Below are 13291 nucleotides of genomic sequence, written 5' to 3'. Positions count from 1 at the left end.
GCTTCCCTGGTAGCGCAGTGGTTGAGAGTCTGCCTGCCGATGCAGGGGACACGGGTTCGTGCCCCGGTCCGGGAGGATCCCACATGCCATGGAGTGGCTGGGCCCGTGAGCCATGACCGCTGAGCCTGAGCGTCCAGAGCCTGTGCTCTGCAACGGAATGGAGAACCTATGGGCAAGATGGGAATAAAGACGCAGACCTACTAGAGAATGGACTTGAGGACACGGGGAGGGGGAGGGGAAGGGTAAGCTGGGACAAAGTTAGAGAGTGGTAGTGTACATATGGACATATATACACTACCAAATGTAAAAGAGATAGCTAGTGGGAAGCAGCCTCATAGCACAGGGAGATCAGCTCGGTGCTTTGTGACCACCTAGATGGGTGGGATAGGAAGGGTGGGAGGGAGGGAGACGCAAGAGGGAAGAGATATGGGGATATATGTATATGTATAACTGATTCACTTTGTTATAAAGCAGAAACTGACACACCATTATAAGGCAATCATACTCCAAGAAAAATGTTAAGAAAAAAAAAATTCTACACCTTGGCTCATCCTGCATTCTCTGCCTGAAGTGTCCTTTCACCTAGCTCTCCATGCCCTTCCTTCGTCTCAATCGTACACGTCCTTCAAGGCTTGGCTCAGATGCCCCCTTCTCTGCAGAAGCGTCTCCCATGGCCTCTCTGTGCTCCCACCACACCTCAGCATCTTGTTTACAGCAAGTGTTACACCCCTCCTTGTCTCTCACATTGTGTGTTTATAACTGTCCCTCCTAGCTGGAGGGAATATTCCTTGAGAGCAGGGGCTGTGGCTAATTCATTATTATTATACATAATAAATAGTATTTAATAAAATGAAAATGCCTTAGCCTAGTGGTTCTCAAACTTGAGTGAGCATCAGTATCACCCGAAGCGCTTGTAGAAGCAGACAGCTGGGCCCTCCCCTCAGTTTGTGATTCAGTAGGTCTTCAGTGGGGCCCGAGAATTTGCATTTCTAACATGTTCCCAGTTCATGCTGATCAGCAACTTGTGGAACCACACTTTGAAAACCACTGCCTCAGACTACACCTCAAACTTCAAACTGCAAGCCTTTGAAAATGTGAACACAGTCACATGTCCAAAAATCTCCTGCAGGAGGAAATCCTCTGGAGCTGGGTGTCCATTACATACGTGTAGTCTTCATCTTGTCCAAACAGTTCAACCTAAGAAGGCAGTGGTCAGCTCAAGGCCACAGAGGCAGAAGCACTTCCGGGGCTGGATTCATCTTCTGATTCTCTGACTCCCACTTCTGTGCTCTCCACCACACAGAGGGGCCCTCTGGTCAATGACCCGACTACACCACAGCTCTGCCACCCAGTCCCTTTGTGACTGTGGGTAGACTACGTAAACCCCCCTAGGCTTGTGATAGTCTGGGGTTCTTTGAGTGGAAGCAAGAGAAAATATTACGGCAACTGAAACAAACAAAAAAATGTACTGGGAAAATATCAGTTTCAGGAAGTAAGGAGGGGCTGGAGGTGCAAGCACGGGCACAGCTTCATGGGACCTGAAGCCAGACTATAACAATGCCATGCGAACAAGAATGGTTGGGTCAGGACACACCCTTGGCAGCAGAATCTCCATGACCCTCGGCATTGGACCCAGATTCCAGCCAGAGGCATCTGACTGGTCTGGCTCCCAGGGCCACCCACAGCCGAGGAGAATGGGGCTCCTCGTTCTAGACCCTAAGGCAAGAAGTGATTCCTCAAATGAAAATCAGGAAGGGTAAATGGATGCTGGACAGCCAAAGAGCAAGTAATTGCTCCCCAGCCTCTCTTTGGTCATTGGTAAACTGTTATGCTGAGAGCCACCTCATATATTATTGGAAGATCTAATGAGTTAGTACATAAGCACAGCACTAAACTTGGCACAGAGTAAGTGCCCCACAGTTACCGGCTGCCATTGCTATTATTACTGTTCTTTGCAATTACCATCACCCCCCTTTAAAGTCAGGATGGTTCCCCATTCCCTAAAGACCCCAACAAGCTCCAAAGGACACTTCAGTTCATTCTATATACACTAGAAATCTGCTTGAAGCAACTCTGAACCCATAAGAAAAACCCTGCGTTCTCTGAGCTCTTCAAGTACCGCTCGTCCACTTCATCTCAGATGCTAGACAACAGAACTACACTCGAATTGGAGCCAGCAAGTTATTTTAAGCTACTTCCACGGCCATGCTGGAGAACAGGTTGTTAGATCTCATGCGGTTTCAGTTACAAAGCTGGTAAAAACTCCACTATGCATTCAGTTCCCAGTAGCAAATAAACACACCTGTGTGTATCATCACAGCAATTCAAAACCTCGGGAGAGGAATTAAACCCCTCCTCCTACTCAGTTCCACCTGGCCTCCAGCAATCGGCAGAAAGACACAGAAAGGTCAGGAGTTCACTCCTGTCACCCCCCTCTGAGGATTCCCTTTCCTCCTCCTCCTTCAGACCATCAGCAGCCTGAATCATGACCTACAGAAAAATGGAATTTTTCTCTCCAGGGTCCCAATTAAAATCCAGACCCATTCCCTTGAAGCTACAGATCCTCACTGTAATGAACAAATTCTCTGTGACTGTTCAGTATCTCCTTGAAGGGAGGTTCCACATCTGTCTCAGTCATCACCATATCCCCTGTACCGAGTCTGGTGTCTGGCACATAGTGCGTGCTCAACAAATACGCATTCAATGTATGGACAAAAATCATACTGCATGCTTTACTTCTAGAGAGGCATTTACTTCAAGTTTAATCATATTTGTGAGATTAATAAAATATATTATTTAGCTTTTGCTTCTAAACATTTCAGATCACTGCCCACCACAAATGATTCGGAGAGGGAAATTTGTTTTATAAGACTTAGAGTATAACTTTAAATTTCTTGTATTACAGCATTTGATGTCAAGATAGAAAACAAGCATGGGAATCTTTCACAGTACTATCTTTTAATACACAAGTGGAGAAATGTTATATTGAGAAGTGTTTGACCCACACAACATTAAAAACAAACAGATTTTAATATTTTAACCATAGAGAGTAAACAAAAGAGTAAACTTGATTTTATATTGGCAGTCACAGATCCTCTGATGATCTCTTGTTGGGCTCCTCTCTGCAATTTAATTCTGTTCTGCTTTATATTCAAGCTATTTTTCAATTCAGGTCCACTGTCTCACGATCTCGGAAATCACAGATGAGGAAGAATATCCTCTGGGGTTGTCCATCTAGCTTACACCCCCTCAGAGAGCTGGGTTTATTACCTCGGCTATTCTTTTGTGAGTAAACACAGACATCTAGACAGCGACAGAATGCTCATCTAAAGAAATTTTATATGAAAGCAATTTGTTTCTCAGCTTTAAACCCACACATTATCATGATTATTTAAGAATCATTTTCCACTCATATTCCAGGGGTCTTGGGGTGTCTAGAAACAATCATATTCTGGCTCCCAAACAAACAGATTAAAGCAGAGTGATTATAAAGCAAGTCCAGCGAAAATTCAATTTCAGGGTATAAACAGTGTGACTAAGAACAATGAAATTACCAATGCACTTTCCATATTTTTCTAAGATGAAGGAAATATTTCATCAACTCCAAAACAAAAGAATCAGACAAATAACTGAAGGAGCAATTCTTCTACTCCTTCATGTTGCTATTCCATTTATTATAAAAGAATTTTTAAATTTTCACATAGATGAAGTAAGCCCAGGAATGACATTGGAAGGCTACAGTCTGCCTACTATAAGCTTCTACAAAGAATCATCTTGGAACAAATCAATATATTCCAATATTTTCATATAAGAGGAATTCTTTGTGAAAAATATTTGGTCCAGACTTTTAAGAAATTCAGATACTTTCATTTTTTTAACTTGCTATGAAAAAGTTCAAACGTATACAAAACTGTACAGCAGCACTGTCCAAGAGAAATGTAATATGAACCATATAAGCAATTTTAAGTTTTTAAGTCGCCAATTACAGAGTAAAAGAAAACAGGTGAAATTAGTTTTAATTATTTATTATAATAATCCAAAATGTTACCATTTCAGCATGTAAGCAAACAATAAAAAATTGAGAAAATTTTACATCCTTTTTCGTTCGAACTCTTGGAAACTCAGTGTGTATTTCATACCTACAGTACAGCTCACCAAGGATTAGCCACACCTCAAGTGTGCCACCGCCACATGTAGCCAATGGCTGCCCCAGGGGCCAGCAGAGATGGGGAAAAGCATTAAAAAGCCCATGAACTCACCACTCCGCTTCAGTCAACTCACACACAGCGTGGTTTCCTCTATTCTCCCTCCCCACCCCCAGGATATTTTAAAGCAAATCCTAAAAATGGTACCATTTCATCCATGTTCAAATTTCCTTGATTGTCTCCTAATATTTTTTTAACAGTGGATTTGTTCAAATCGGGATCTAATCAATCAACTATGAGGATCTCTTTTTAATGGCAATGTTTTTTGATGACACCTGCATATCAGGAGTTACACTTTTAGTAAAATGCTTTATTCATTCAGATGTTTATTACACATCTATCTTGTGCCAGGTACTGTTCTAGCCCCAAGACACAGCAGTGAGCAAGACTCAAAGGAACTTCCGGTTTAACTCCTGCCCGCACAGTCGGATTGTTTGGGGAAGGTTTAAAAAAAAAATTCCAGTTCCATCTGGCAAATGGATAAATAAAGCGTGGTCTATACAAACAATGGGTTGTTATTAGGCAATAAAAAGGAATGAAGCACTGATTCATGCTACAACAGGGGTGAGCCCAACTACAACATGCTAAGTGAAAGAAGCCAGACATAAACGCATGATTCCATTTTCCTGAAATGTCCAGAATAGGCAAATACATACACACTTAAAGTAGACCAGTGGTTGCAAGGGGAGTAGGGAAACTGCTAACGGGTGATTTCTTTTGGCGGTAATAAAATGTTCTAAAATTAATTACGACATGACAGTTGCACAACTGTGACTATACTAAAAACCATTAAATTGTATACTTTAAATGGGTGAATTGTATGAAATGTGAGTTATAACTCAATAAAGCTTTTATAAAAAAAATAAGTAACTGGATAAAGTATGTTACATTCACACAATGGAATACTATCCAGCTATAACACTGAATGAGAATATGTCTTTAAAAAAAATTCCAAGGGGCTTCCCTGGTGGCGCAGTGGTTGCGCGTCCTTCTGCCGCTGCAGGGGAACCGGGTTCGCGCCCGGGTCTGGGAGGATCCCACATGCCGCGGAGCGGCTGGGCCCATGAGCCATGGCCGCTGAGCCTGCGCGTCCGGAGCCTGTGCTCCACAACGGGAGAGGCCGCAACAGAGGGAGGCCCGCATACCACAAAAAAAAAAAAAAAAAAAAAAAAAAAATTCCAGGGACCAGCCCTCTTCACCCCATGCCACTTGATTCAGAAACTTTGAGAGTTAGGCCTAGGTAGGGAAAAGCTTTTTAGATCCCTAAGTGATTCTAATGTAAGCCAAATGAGAGTCAGTGGTTTCATGGAAGATTCAGTCAAGTGACCAGCAGTTACACAACGGTACGATAACTGCTCCCTCCAAAACAGATAGGCACAGAGTGCCATGCGTGTTTTCCAACTTCAACTTGGAGGCAGCAGAGGAAGTCTTGCTATAAGTGACATTCAGGCTGAAATGTGATGGATGAGTGGCAACCAGCCAGGTGAACATGGGTGAGAAGGAAGACGCTGTAAAGAGGACATAACTTCATGCGGAAACTGGGAGGCCAGAATACATTATTCATGGCGCTGGCAATACAGGTGGGGAGCTGAATTTAGTTCAGTGTGACTAGAACACACAGAACGAAGAGATGAGCCATGAGCCAGAGGTGATTCATAGAAGATCTAGTAAATCAGGTTTAAAAATGAGAAATATTCATTGATCAATAAAACACTGATGAAAATAGTTTCAATTCCATAACAGTTTTAATATACTTTTAATAACAACTTTACCATATATATGAAAAAATAGTGTATATAAGATGCAAGATATTTACCCTACAGAAAATGCTTGTTTTTTTTATGGGTTTGAGATCTCCTTACAATATCTGCGAGGTGAAAACAACCAGAATAAGTGCTTTTCGTGGATTTAAATAATTAGGATTTCTATTGCTTCATCATAAATTGATGAAGGTATTACAATATTGTGGATCAAAAAGCAGGAAACAAAATGCCACATTCCAATTACTTTTTTCACAAAATATTCTAACAGCATATAACCACATACAGTTGTTTCTACTCTCTTTTTAATTGTGCACCTACTATGGATAGCATACCAGGCTTAGCGATGTGGGGATACAAACAGAAGGAATAGATACTAGTCCTGCCTTCAAGGCATCTACAATGTAGTAAGGGAGCCAATACATTTGAATAAATAACTAGGCCAAGAGGCACTGGGGTGGAGGAATGTGTGGAGTGGGTATGAAAGAAAGTGCTGAAGAGTGTGTGTGTTTTAATGCTATGAGAGACTGAGTTCAGAGAGATGATTCTGGCAGAACTGGTTTATGAGTTCAGCCTTGAAAGACTGGGGGTTTCACAGGTAGAAGCAATGAAAGAGCTTTCTAGGCAACAGCAGTATAAGAGCAAAGGCAAAATGCCCTGTTGCTGAATACAGTTCAGGCTGGGGAACAATGGGTGAAGGAAACATTGAGCCCAGCCTGCCTGATCCTGACTTTAGGCTAAGGAGTCTACCTTAAATGGGGAGAGAAAGGACCAGGGGTTTGAGCCTCAACTCCACCTTGTATTAGTTGTAAAGTAGTTGCAAACTTAACTTCTCCTGGTCTCATCTGGAGATTGGGGGTATAATAACAGTGCCTGCTTTGCTGTTGCTCTGAGGATTAAACACAATTTTAAATCCACGTAAGGTACTCATGACAGTACCTGGCACAAGAAGGTCAGCAGCTACTGCTGCTGTTATTAATATTATAATTATTATTAACTATATAAGCCACTCAAGAATTTTTAGCAATATAATGACAGGATCTAGAGAATTTACCTGACTATGATATGAAGGCGGGGCTGAGGGAGACAATGTAAGCTATGTTAGGACAGAGTAGAGAAGTCCCTAAGACTCTGAGCTAAGATGCTGCAGGGGCAACTGGAAGGCATGGATGTGAAAGACAAGAGGGAGGAGAGATATGAGCTGGGGTGAGGATAAACGTGGTCTAAACAGTAGTGACTGGGAAGTTAAGAAGGACATTTCCAGAGAAGGGGGCTAAAAGCTGATGAATAAGATGTAGACAGGAGGGACCTCCCCGGTGGTGCAGTGGTTAAGAATCCGCCTGCCAATGCAGGAGACACGGGTTCGAGCCCTGGTTCGGGAAGATCCCACATGCCGCGGAGCAACTAAGCCCGTGTGCCACAACTACTGAGCCTGCGCTCTAGAGCCTGTGAGCCACAACTACTGAGCCCACGTGCCACAACTACTGAGCCCGCGTGCCACAGCTACTGAAGCCTGCGTGCCTAGAGCCCATGCTCCGCAACAAGAGAAGCCACTGCAATGAAGATTATCCCCCGCTCACTGCAACTAGAGAAAGCCCCGTCTAGCAACGAAGACCCAGTGCAGCCAAAGATAAATATAAATAAATAAATAAATTTATAAAAAGAAAAAGAGTACTGCAGGGAGGGTTGGAGAATCCTTCAACCCAGAATGCCCACAGAAATGATGGAACTCTGGGGCACTGAGGAACATGGAGGCTGTTAAGTTGAAGGAGACTTCAGAACTGAGAGCTGTTTATAGTTGCCTGTGAATTCCTTTCCTGTCTACATCTTTTTTTTTTTTTTTTTTTTTTTTTTTTTGTGGTATGCGGGCCTCCCTCCGTCGCGGCCTCTCCCGTCGCGGAGCACAGGCTCCGGATGCGCAGGCTCAGCGGCCATGGCTCACGGGCCCAGCCGCTCCGCGGCACGTGGGATCCTCCCAGACCGGGGCGCGAACCCGGTTCCCCTGCATCGGCAGGCGGACGCGCAACCACTGCGCCACCAGGGAAGCCCCTACATCTTTTTTAAAATTAATTAATTAATTAATTAAGTTTTGGCTCTGTTGGGTCTTCATTGCTGCACGTGGACTTTCTCTGGTTGTGGCGAGCGGGGGCTACTCTTCGTTGCGGTGTGTGGGCTTCTCAATGTTGTGGCTTCTCTTGTGGAGCACGGGCTCTAGGTGGCACGCGGGCTCAGTAGTTGTGGTATGTGGGCTCGGCTTCTCATTGCGGTGGCTTCTCTTGTTACGGAGCACGGGCTCTAGGCGCGCTGGCTTCAGTAACTGTGGCATGTGGGCTCAGTAGTTGTGGCTCGCGGACTCTAGAGCACAGGCTCAGTAGTTGTGGTGCACGGGCTTAGTTGCTCCGCGGCATGTGGGATCTGGGCTTAGTTGCTCCGTGGCATGTGGGATCTTCCCGGACCAGGGCTCGAACCTGTGTCCCTTGCATTGGCAGGCAGATTCTTAACCACTGCGTCACCAGGGAAGTCCTGGAGTACTCTTGAAATGGAATTAACGATTAAGAAAATATAGTACTGGCAAGAGGCACAGTATAAATAAAACCGTGGATTATCCAGGTCATCATGCAAGGAAAAACATTATACTACCCCTAAAACTGGAATGAAGCAGAAGAAAAAAGGGATCTCTAATTTCTTCCCATCCTCTATTTTGCCATTAGCTCTTCAGGTGGTAACCATGACATACGTAGCTAACTTCTTGCTCTCAGTTTTACTACAAGAGAACAAAGAGTCGAAATGTAGTTATTTTTCTAAAAGGTTGCTGCAGAAGCTTCTGGAACTAGTAGTGGTTTCTAACTCTCCATTCTACATATGGGAACAGAGGTACTAAAGCTGGTCTTCCAGTACTTTCCTTAAGAGGCAGAAAGCATCACTGTTCAGAGTTCATTTACCACAGTGGGTAAAACCCATCAGATTTCTCTTTAGATTTAGGTAAACTTAAATCCAGGTGAAAGGAGAATTTCCTTTCCTCCTACATTAAATGTGCCTCATCTACCAGGCCCACAAACCATAAACTCATCCACAAATATCAATGGCAGTAAGAGTCTCAACAATTCAGAAAATAGTACAAGTAGACGCTTGTTATTGGCAGTGGAAAGTTTATAGCTCAACCTCAGGTGGTTTTAATATGCTGTAACATTGAACTCTATCATAATGAGTTAACATCTAATTAAATAGTGGGAGCAGGAGAAATTTCAGTCTAGTGGAAGGAGCTAAAGATTTACACTCAGAAAGACTATTAGTAAAAATCTAACTCAGCAATCTACTATTGACCCTGGGCAGATTCCCGAACCTAGGCTGCAGTTTCTTCATCTATAAAATGGAGATAACCTCACAGCACTGCCATCAAGATTGTGAAGATGGAAGAATACAGCCTATGGCAGCCTGGTAGTATCTGGCTTACAGCATAATTATTAGCTATTACTGAAACTAAATCTCAGTACTGATAAAATCTTTTGGTTAAGCAATAGCTTTCGTTATAAATAAAATGGTGTAATGGTGGAAACTACATTTTAGTTTCTTGGAAGCAGCCCAGCATAATAGAGAGAAAATGAGCTGGAATTCTAGTCCTGCCAGGATAATCTTGGGAAAACTGGTTAACCTGCTGGAGCCTCAATTTCCCATCTGGTTAGAAATATCTAGCTAATAAGACTATTGTAATGTTTAACGAGGTGATCTATATACAAAGTTCCTAGTACATATCCAGCTCTTAGTAGGTGCTCGATTAATAGTAGCTATTGGTATTTATTCAATTTCCCAGTAGAAAAAAAAAAAGGATAAATAAACAGGAAAATCAAAACCAGCTATGAGATCACCATTCCTCATATTTCACAAAGAAGTTTTCATCATTCATTCCATAAATATTTCTCTTGTACCTACTGTGTGTCAGGCACTGTTGTTGACATTGGCAGTGGAATGATGGACAAGACAGATAAGGTCTCTGCTTTCTGGAACTTCCATTCTAGTGGGGGAAAGCAGGCAGTAAACAGCCAAGGAGATCATTTCAGAGAAAGATGAGTGCTATGAGGAACACCAAACAGGGTGGTTTTGCTAGTACGTTGGTGGAGGGGATGGTCATTTAGCTTGGGTGCGTTTCAGCCCAGGCCTGCCTAGTTGGTCTCCTTGGGCCAGAAGGATGTCCTCATCCCAGTACTCAAACTCTGAGGGTCTAGGCAACATTGTTGGAGGGGGGGGGGCGTTGGTCAGATGCACCTCAGCGCAATCCCCAGACACATCGAAAGCGACAACTTCACAGCTCCCCTCATCTTAGAGTCCTGACTATAGAGGAGACTGGTAGTTCGTGAGACGGAGAAGGGAGAGTACAAATGTGCATAAAGCGGCTGGCAAGTTGCATTACCGAAAAAGGGAGGCGCGCCCTGACCTAAGAAATATCTGGACGATCTAGGACAATGCCCATTAGTGACTCTAGAAGCTGCAAACGCTTCCCAGGCTGCTGGGAAGCCCTAAGGGACAAGTGCCCTCAGACCGCAGCCTGGGTGCCCGAGAATGGAGCAGGCCGGGCGCGGGGAGGCGGGCGAGCCCAGAGCCTGCAAGGCCAGCGCCTCCCAGGTGCCCCCGACGCGCCGCAGCCCGCGGATGTGGTGAAGCCTCGCGCTCGGCCCAATCAAGCTGGTTTCCTGTGCCTCCCGCCCCGGCGCCGCGCCTCCAGGCTGCCCAGGACAACCCCTCGGCGCCGCATCCTCCGGCGCCCCGACCCAGGCTCGGCGCCTTCTCGCCGTCAATCCCGGCCAAACCGTGCTTCTCAGGACAGCACTCCAGGGTGGGCAGCACTCGGGCCCTAACTCCCGGGAGGCCGGCACCGAGAGCGACTCGGGGCTGCCCCCACTGACCTGTTGTTCCTCGGCGACAGGAGGCAGACTCCAGGCTTGCTTAGACCGGCGGCACCCCCCATACCGCAGCCCTTCCGAGCCCGCGCCACGGCCCGGGGCCCCACCACACCCCAGCGCCATCCTGGCGGGCGACCCGACTCTTACCTGCACGCTCTGCCACCGCGGACGCCGCCTAGCTCCGGGGTTCGTCCACACACGCGGGAGGAGGCAAACTCGGCTTCTTCGGTCCCCCAGCAACGCACAGCTGATAGTTCCCTCACCAGCCGCAGGAGACAGGGGCGGGGAGGGCTACTCGCCTACGGCCGCCGGGGCCAGAACCCGCGCCGCGCACTGGCCGCCTGGCTCTCGGCTCCCCTTGTTCCGCCCGGCTCGCGTGCGCTACTATCGCTCAGCCAGTTCCCAGTACTTTGCCCAGAACTTCTCCGCGCGCGCCGCCAGGCGATTAGCTGGAGTGGGGAGCGAGGGGCGGGAGCGAGCGAGGAGGAGCCAGAGCCCGCTCTGGGGCGGGGCCACGCGGGGGAGAGCGGGAGGGACGGCAGAGTGACCCACACTCCCACCAACCAGGAGTCCCCGGGGAAGGAGGTGGGGCCATGCACCTGGAAGAAGCACTGATTCCATGACGCAGTCAGGGGAGTTGGGAATCCGGGTTCCCGACGCGTGCGAAGGGTGGAGGGAGGTGAGAGTTGCCTCTGGGCGGGGGTAGGAGTTCCCGGCGGCCCAGCGCGCTATATGCGTGCCCTTGACGCTCAATAAATGTTCGTGGAGCGGCGTTTCCGGGCCAGGGAGGGAGGAAGAAGTGAGGGTGGCGCGTGAGGGGTTGGTTAAAGGACAAGGTTTCAGAGGACACACTGGTAGAACAGGCAAAGAGGATTCGACCTCTTGAGGAACTCAGACGGAGGCAAAGGGATGGAGAACGGAGAAAACACGCGGAGAAGGGAGGATTGCAGGCACGGGATGATGAAGGACAGAATCCCCATGGGATCCGGCGGGAGGCTGTGACCCCGACATCCAGAGGCAGTGATGCAGATTGGTTGCCGGGTCCCAGGAGGAGACATGAGGGGAGCGTGGTTGTTTATTGTACGCAGTTCATGTGCGAAGGGGAGGGGAGAGAAAGCATCACAGTTACAATTAAAATGCAGGAGCTCCGTGATAGACGAGAAGGCCCACCCTAAAGCTCCTAAACCGGGGAGCTACCACAGACGTCTCGGAAAGAGCGTTCCAGGTAGAGTGAGCGGCAAATGCAAGGTGTGTAACCTCGCTGAAGATCCTCTAACCTAGCTCACCGAGTTGGACCTTGAGTGTGGCTCTCTAGGCGCGCTGCCTGTCACAGGGTAGGGGCTCCAGAATATTAAATTCCAGTGCCGCCCACCACCTGCGGCACTCGACACATTTCCAGCCTCTTAGACGACCCCAAATAAGGTTTCTGAGGTTCTTGCCGGAGCCACGCTATCCGCATTTCATTCTTCGCGCTCGGTTCTCCGCTTTCTGGGGTCGCGGAATGTCTGGGATTGTCTGTCTTGGATCTGGCAGGCGGCGAGCAAGGGCGGGAGGACCCCGACAAGGTGCCGAACAAACCCTCCGTTATGCTGCCCGCGCTGGCACTCGGAAAACCTTATTGGAGAAGATTTAAAATCCAATGATTTGGAGGTTCTTAAATCATCCCCCTGCACCCGACCAACGTCGGGGGGATGAAAGCTTCCGGCAGGCGCCCGGACCATTCATTCTGAGCTCATGGAGTCACCCTGCCCACGCCCGTTGTTTTCCAGCCCTCCTTACATTTTTCCGTAATTTCTCTCAGAAAAAGAAGCTCAATTCCCCCCCGCCGCCCCCCACCTCGCTTCAAGCTCTTTTATTTCTCTTTATTTCTTTTAACTTTCTCCATCACCCACCCTCACCCTGTTTCATGAGCATTGCTTTTTCTGCGGGAGACAATCCTTAAATCCGAAAGGAAGTTATTTGCATAGGGCTTTATTGTTGAAACTACCATCCCGTTCTTCGCTTTTTTCTTCAATTTCTTCCAAATAACCAAGTGTGTATTTTTTTTCTATTTGTACTTGAGGCAGTTAATTGGACAGCATGAGAAATATCCATATTCATATTGTGCCTTGCTTCCAAGAAAAAGAGGAATCTTACTGTGTCTTTTCAGTTTCATTTCCTCTTCTTAAATAAGCTTCCAGGCTCACCAGCTCCTAAAAACAAAAGGGAAAAAAATTAAGTTGAATACAACACAGCTAATTATTCTTGAAAAAGATTGTTATGTCCTAAAATTAGCTTTCTCTTCAGAGATTTATTTTAAAGCAAGGATCTGAATGTCTACTCCAGCGAGATCAGTGGTTCTATAGTAAGAGCTTCTAAAGACCCTCTCGGAACTGTTGGAACAAATACTTTTTATCTTTAGAGAAACACACACCACGGTGGAGATTGT

General features: G+C 46.5%; 1 protein-coding gene across 4 annotated transcripts in view; it reads right to left on the bottom strand.

The window, feature by feature from the left end:
- OSBPL3 (oxysterol binding protein like 3) overlaps positions 1–11238 on the bottom strand; it is a 206945-nt gene extending 195707 nt beyond the window's left edge. For 2 of the 4 annotated variants that reach the window (XM_024128509.3, XM_055084952.1), the window contains exon 1: positions 11011–11238. The gene's annotated coding sequence lies outside the window, so the exon portion shown is untranslated. The remainder of the gene's footprint in view (positions 1–11010) is intronic. The other 2 variants (XM_024128501.3, XM_055084953.1) reach the window with 1 other exon arrangement.
- Positions 11239–13291: the final 2053 nt, after the last annotated feature.

Source organism: Physeter macrocephalus, chromosome 5, assembly GCF_002837175.3.
Source record: "Physeter macrocephalus isolate SW-GA chromosome 5, ASM283717v5, whole genome shotgun sequence".
Classification (NCBI taxonomy): domain Eukaryota; kingdom Metazoa; phylum Chordata; class Mammalia; order Artiodactyla; family Physeteridae; genus Physeter; species Physeter macrocephalus.
Note: the sequence above shows the minus strand (reverse complement) of the source record. Positions and strands in the feature narration are given on the sequence as shown.